Genomic DNA, 7,898 nt, shown 5'->3' on the forward strand with positions numbered 1-7,898 from the left:
TTCCAACATAGACATTTTCCATTAACTGCCTTTACAAGTTTTTCTTATTCTCTTCATCGACAGTCTGACTTTATATCAAATTTCAGCCCCTTGCAAGTAAAGAAATAGTCTGTATGTGCACATAATCCTGTGTCTGCATATAAATGTGTACATTGTAGGCAAATATTTGTCTTTACAAGGTATCCTTTTATATGGACCAGATTCCTTCTTTGTAGGTGTCCATTCCTCAAGGCCATGAAGCACTTAATATTTTTCTTCCTATATTTTCCTGTGTGTTTTCTTACAGCTAGTTTTTATACTTCATTTATTCCTTCTCAAGAGGTACTTGGCCTGGTTCTTATCAAAGTAATGTCATTAAATCATTACTATATTCACCTCTTTTTACTTTCTAGACTGGAAATTCCATATTGGACACAGTTTTCCAAAACTAGTTCAGAAGTGTGATCTGGAGATGTATTTTCAGAAGTGCTCCAGTGCCACTGTCTCCTTCTAGTAGAAGCTCCAGACTTCAGAACTAATTTTTAATTGTTTCTAACTTTTATTTCTTAGCAGCAGCTTGGGGTTAAAATATTCTCCCAATACTTTGCTGGATATTTTAATAAGATCTTGAAGATCTGAGCAACTACTATGTAACAGGTCACAGAGGAGCACAAGAGGCACCGAGCAGCTCCCTCTCTCCTTGAATATGTATGTGGGGAAGGAAGGGGAAGAGGGAACTGTGAGAATAGTTCTGACATGAGAAAACTGATAAAACCTTTATCAGGTAGGCCAGGAGGTGCCCTGAAATACCTAACACATGGGTCTCCAGTGCCCAGTGTGGACAGGCCACCGGTCACCTGAGAGATGGTCCTTCCTTAGATAAGGCTCAGAGATGCTCCTACAAGGCTTTGCTCAGACCAAGTGAAGTCCCAAAGGGAAAGTCCCTGATGGAAGAGGATCCCCCCAGTGCTTCCCTTCTTGATTTTTCCTGCTAACACTGCAGCCTGGTGTAGTCCCAAGTGTGTTTTGCAAGGATGAGGGCATCTTCCAAGTAAGAATGAGACTGAAATAATTAAGATTTCATGCAAGTTCACTAAAAGTCAGGATTCTTTTTTACTACTGACCCACCAAACATTCTAGTTAAGCCTTTCTGTGACCGGGCCCCCTGTGACATCTAAACCTATTAAAGATAAGTTGTAATTTTAATTACGTCTCACTTTAACAGCCTGTGCAGGGAGGCACCCATAAACTGTCAAATACACACATAAATAGTGATGATGACTCAGTTATAAGAAGGTTATATGATCTTTTCTCTTGGAGAAGCCAGTTAACTTGCATGAAGCGTGGGGGATTTTTTGCAGAAAATCTGAATTATTCATAGCCTCTCAATGGGATCATAGGAATTGCCATGGTGGATCAGATTGCTTGTCCGTCTAGTTCAGTATCCTGTCTCTCACAGTGAGGAGTACAAGACAAGACATTTCAGAGAAGGATCCAAGAAACCTCAGGGACAGCAGCCATGGGATGACCTGCCTATGGGGAAAATTTCTTCCTCCCTACCTTCCCCTCAGGCAGCTGGTGGGTTGTATTTGCCCTGCGGCACGATGGCTTATATCACATATTCAGATTTAATCCCATTATTTTTATTTGTTATTTGGATTGCAGTAGTTTCTAGAGGAAGTCAGCTGGGTCAGGTCCCCTGGTTGTAGGCACTGTACAAACACAGGGAAAATGACAGTCCTTGCATAATGCCATTGTAGCTGCTCTCATTATCCATGTTGTCATCTCTACATATTCATCATTAAAGCTTCCTCTGGAGTTGCTTCGGCAGCTCAGAGAAATTCATCTTGCTATTTTTCTAGGATTCCTTAAGCCCTGATGTGGTTTGTTAGTTAACCACTCTGATAACAAATTTCCTTACAGAAGTTTGAGCAGAAGCAGCAGAGCACCAGTGGTGGAAGCGTGTTGGTACTTCTGAAAGCTTATTAGTCTGAATTAAAGACTAAGGGAACCACCCGACCCCAAAAGCTGTGTTGACATTCACTCTCTCCAGAAGCCTCTTTTCTTCTCTGTAATGTGGGCTGAATTCTAAAGCTGAAGGGATATTTCCTACAATACCAGTCAGCCCAGCTCTCCTCCCTCAACACAGAGGGATGAATTAAGATGTTAAGCTTTGCACTGTCTTGTTTTCTTTCTGCAACTCTTTTTGCCCCAAACCTCTAACTTTGTTCTAAAATTACTGCTTGATATTTTGATGCCACCATCTAGGAAAAGATACTTTAGCTTCTTTTATGTAGAGGCATTATCCAAGTATTCTGGAAAAAAATCCTGATGGGGGCCCTGAAAATCCATTAGGAAATTGTCCACAGGAAAAACTTTCTGAAAAGGCAACAGCTCTACTGCCCTGCCAGTTTCTTCAAAGAAAATCACAATGTCACCTCTTTCTTAAGGGTATGTACAAATACTTCCAGAATAGGGGTTGAAGTGGACATTAGTTGGGGTTTGAGTATTTTTATTTTTGTTTTATTTTTACAGTTTAGCCAAATATTTCATTTTAATTTAAGACCAAACCACAGAAGCTAAAATCAAGCTGGCTAAACAAAGCCTAAAGTATTTTCCTATGTAGGTTTTTAACTTTTCAATTACTTGAAATGCATTGTTTTTTTGAAAAGGTGGAAACAAACCCTCCATATTTGAGAAATATTTTTCCAAACTCCTTAAAGGTTTATAGCAGCTCTCAACTGCTTCTATTATCTACAGGTACTTTGCTGGGATTTCTTTTGCAGGGGACGTTTCTCCAGGTTTTTGATCCTGCAGCTTTTGGTGTTACAAAATTTCTGTTGGCCTCCTCTTTTCTCCATTCATGGTTATGCAATTCTAAGAGGATGAGATTTTTAAGGTCTATTTCTTATATTAGTGCAGAGATCTGGTGAAGGAGTCTCCTGCCTTCTCACTGTCATTACCTGCCTTGTAAATGGTGACCATTTGTAAACCTTTATTTCCTATCTGAATATCAATTCAATTATCAAAGGGAAGAAATTAAACTCCCAATCTCAAATCACAACAAGTAGAAACAAGACCGAAAATATTTTAGATATAAGTTGTGTAGGGAGGGAGAGGGATAGAAAATAGCAATGGATACTTGAAGTCTCAGAGACAAGAACTCCTATGGTAGCTGTAAAACTCCCTCTCAGACAAAAAGGGGGAAATGAAAAAGTCATTCCTTCAAGCCCAGTGGAGCTTTTTCCCACATGAAATTTCAGCAGATTCTGAGCATCAAGCACACAGACAGCAAATGATTATTTTATAGGTTTACTCATTAAATGACGTGTATCTCCACAGCTTGTCAGAGCAATTAGAGTAACAGATAAGATGGCTGAAGACCCCTTGATGTTAAAACAAAAGGCTGGCATGATGCTCAGAGAGCAACTTTGGAGTTTCTCCCAGGGGACTCTCTTCAGGAGCGTGCATGGATGCTCAGGATGCAGCGGCAGGGCACGGCTTCCCAGGGATAATGCGGTCACGGGAACATGCACTTCTGCTCAATTATTACTCTTTAGGACAACCTGAACTTAGGCAGAATAATGGCTCAGCCTTTCTGCACAAAGTGGCCATGTCTAGGCTCACTTATGCATCACAAAAGCTGGGGCAGCAGGGTAGGGACAGAATTGGCATTGCTGATGGGTCTGGTACGCTCTGTGTGGGGACAAATAGAGTAAAACCTTATTTGCTTTAGAAGACTTGCTCTCTGTTTGCGTTTGTGTTTCATTTCTGCCTGCTCATTTTCAGGCACAGTCCTATTTATATCCACATCTTTTGAAAAGCAGAAAATTGCCTTACTTGGACCTTTCAATCATGATCTTTTCCATATGGGTTGATCTTTGCAATTTTCCAAGTGCAGGTAACTCCTCCTGCAACAGCCAGAACTTCTGCCTGATGGCATTTTGTTGTCAGGAGAGATATGAAGGTCTGCTGCAAACAGTGGCCAAGCAGAGCCTTCAGTAGTCTATCCTCTTGCCCTCTGGAACAACTGACTGGCACACTAAATTTACTATATGGGGTGTTTCTAATGAGTCCCATGCTCACAGATTGCCTGGTTGATGTAGAACAGAAATTTGTATGCTGTGATCTAAGAATTAACACTATTTATTTGTACGCTGCAGCAGCCTCAGCCCTGGGCTAAATTCAAGGTCCCACTGTGATAAGGGCCAGGCAAACACACTGTCAGCATGAGTTGCCCAAAGGATCTGCAGCTGAAGGGGAGAAGGTGGAGCCAGGGCTGGAGGAAGGCTTGCTGGTGGTCTCCAGAGCACTTGCTGGAGTTCCTCAAAGCTGATTGATCACTCATTGCTGGCAGGCCTCCTCCTTTCCAGCTGGTAAATGTCATTAGAAGACAGCTATAAATACATTAAATACTTTCCTAATATTACTTTTCCATGTGATCTGCTGCTGCTGTTGCTGCAGGGAAGCTGATCAAGAATTTGTGAGAGGAGGTGATCTCTGCAGCTCTGGGAAGGAGGGGGTGCTGCACAGACCAGCCTCCCCATTCAGCTGAAATCCACGCAGCGCAATAACCTGCAAAGGCAGAGGAGAATTAGTGAAGGAACATTTGTCTGTTGGTTACTACTCATTGATTACTCAAGACAAAAAAGCTTGGCTCTGGGTCTTTGCTCAGCAAATTATGTCATTCTTGTTCACAAAAGGGAGAGCTTGCAGTACAGTTTCTAAATTAAAGCTGGTGTTTCAAAATTAAAAGCAGACAGGGCAGATGTGCCTAGGAGAAATTTATATCCATATCTTTGGGGAATCAGCTAATCGCTCTGCCAGGACTTCAAATCAGCCTTTCCTGTGTAGGACTCGATTGCACCACACCTATACAAGCCACATTGAATAAAGTGGAATTAAAATGTTACCAGATATTTCCTTAACTTTGCCATGTGAAAAATGAGGGCAAATGCTGATGAAACCCAGAAATTCCAGGGCTCCAACAACATGATTTAATATTACTCAAGATGATTTTACAAAGAAAGAGAGAGTTCAGAGTCCAAGCGATCATCTCTAGCTTAACAGGCAGACATGTAAGATACTAAAAGATTGATTAGAACCATCTGAAACTGGAACATATAGTATTACTGATAATTCCTGCAGAGATATTGCAAGGCAGACAGACTTGTTTTGGATCCCAGGTACAGTATAGTGATGCTATATTGTTTTACAGTAAAACTTTGTCAGAGTAGGTCAAAGAAAAGTCATTCTTCTCCTCTTTTCCCCCCAAACAGCCATTTTATTGAAGATGTTAAAAATGAGAATCTGCTCTCAATTTGCAGAGTTCAGAATGGACTCATTTGCTGTTTCAGTTATATTTTCCCATGTTTTCCCCTTTAAGAATAGCCTAATCCAATTTAAGGTTCATTAGAGAATTGGGATATAAGCATGATAAAAATATTAATAAAATCTGAAACATTCACTAAAATAGGATTTTTTAATAAGGTCAAATATATTTGGAAAATGTTTCACTTTCTATAAATGTCATATTCTAAGAAAGAAATTACTTTTTCAAACCTTTACCAAGACCCTTGCCTGGTGATATGTTATATATCAATCTATAAGTATATAAATAAAAATATAGTAAATAACATGTAGGTATTCATTTGTTGGCTTCTGATGTTAAGCTTCAGTTCGTCCTTGCTGTAGGTGGCTGCTGGATTGAAATGCTGGGAGTCTGAAGTGACTTGTTAGTAACCTTCAGCACAGAACCCAACATGTGTGATCTGCAACCCCCTTGCAAAGGCTGAGGCTTTACCTCTCTTTTTGAGCAGATACTGCTTATGGATCCTACGTTTACATTTAAAAAATTACTTTAAATTTTTTTTTAAATATATTTTACAAATTATTCAGACTGTTTTTAAAATCTCTCCTTAAAAGCTATGGAGCCTTAGCTCTTTGTCAGGGTGCAAAGGATGAAGAAAAGCACTACTGCATTTTAAACACATCTGAAAGACAGCATAAAGTAGCTTCTTTATACAGTAAAGATATCACAGCTTTAAAGGCAGTTAGCTTGGACCCTTTCTGGGAATCTCTTCTTTCCAATAATATAAAGTTTGGTGAAGTTTCTAACCCTGCCATTTCATGAGAATTTGAATTGTGAATCTGTTCCTGCTTCAGGAGTCAGACTAAATAATCCAGCTGTGGGCCCCCGGCCAGTGTGAGTGCTGGGAGGGGAAATGTTACTGTTAGAAGATGAAAAAAAAAAGGAATTATTTCTCCTGTGGCTTTTTTTATTATTTTTATTTTATTTTTAAATAGCAGCTGTGTGAATCTGCTGATGGCTTTGGAAAGCTGGGAGTGGCCCTTGGGGAATGGGTTTTGTGGGCAGCATGCAGGTGGAGAGAGGGTGTCGGTGGAGCCCAAAATCACATCCTGCCATGCAGATGCTATGCTGCTACATGTGCCTGTCTCCTCTACCCCTAGATCTGCACCAAAACCTTTGGCACATGCCAAAAGATCCTCCAACCTCTGTGCTGCCACATAGCAAGTGGCTGTAATTGAGCTGCCTGTGCCTGGTTACAGCTTCTGGTAGTGCCTGGTCCCCCAGATGGGGCTTTTCTTGGCAGGCTGGAGGCTGGCCCTGCTCCTATTTTTTTCTGGGGTGTGCAGCTCCCTGTAAACAACTCAGACTGTGTGGGAGCCCCTGCCATCTTCCCCTGGGCTTTGGAAGCACAGGGCCCAGGACTGTGCTCGTGCCAGGGTGTGTTCAGAGCAGGGACACCAGCCCAGCACGGTTTGTGCTCTTTGGGGTGTAAGAAGTGTCTGAGCAACCTTGCAATAGGTGTCAGGGTGCTGCAGGCAGAGTCACTGTGCCAGTGAAAAGCCAGGGGACAAGAGGGGGCTTCTTGCCCACTGTGGCTCCAGCAGAGACAGCACAGGGATGTGCATATGGCATGGATCACAGGCAGCCTGATCCTGTTAGTGGGCAGACCTGCACTCTGCTGGCAGTGCAGAGACATCCATAGTGGTGAAAATTCCCAAAAGTCTGTGAGTGAAGGGGACCTTTAATCTCAGGCAGCAGCCACTCTAGGATCAGTCTGCTGATTTTGCTGAAGTACATCCACAGGGCTGCAGCTGGTTTTTGTTTGGTTTTGGTTTGTTTTTTAAGCACTTTTCATCACCAGGAGAACTGTCAATAGGGCTGCTGTGAGCACAGGAGGAGTGCAGTCACCCAGCTCTACAGCATGAGCACTGACTGCTCACGCTGGCAGCAAGACAGGCTTCAGAAGCCACAGCATGCAAACCCCGGGGCACTGTGCCTCCTGTTTCATCCTTCAGTCTAGGGGAGTAGAAGCTCCCCACTGAAGTCTGATGGGAAGAATGCACATGCCCTTTGAGTAGGCAACGAAACCCTGCCAAGCCTTGCAGACTCGAGAGGGTGTGGGTACAACCCAGACAGTGGAGGGGGAAAAAGACAGCCTTCCCAAGCCACAGTGTGTCTGGAGCACGCAAAGCTAAGGACAAAATGAAACTATCACGCCGAACTCAATGGGCAGTTTATGTGCTGGTGACTGTGATGTCGTAAGTCAGCCCGTGGCCCCTCTGCTCCTCCAGCAGTGGTTCAGGCAAGACTGGTTGGGCGGAGCAAACACCCCTGTGCCAGCCTGCTCTCGACCTCCACAAAGATCAGATGTGACAAAGTGGTTGGTCAGAGCCTGCTCATTCATTACCTGGGAGACCTGAGGCACAACATAAATCAAAGCAGCCCTGAGGGAGCCCTAACCTACGCCGGGATTATGACTGTCCCTTGCACGGGCTAAGATGTAGGGAGTTTGTAGGCAGTTCAAAGTTTTGGGATCAGGCCCTCCATGTCCCAGGGGTTATCTCTGGAAGGTAGGGTTTGGACAGCAGAAGGGTGATTTTAGACAAGA

Source organism: Empidonax traillii, unplaced genomic scaffold (assembly GCF_003031625.1).
Source record: "Empidonax traillii isolate 1590-97213 ecotype Southwest subspecies unplaced genomic scaffold, ASM303162v1 scaffold495:size1017845, whole genome shotgun sequence".
Taxonomy (NCBI): Eukaryota; Metazoa; Chordata; class Aves; order Passeriformes; family Tyrannidae; genus Empidonax; species Empidonax traillii.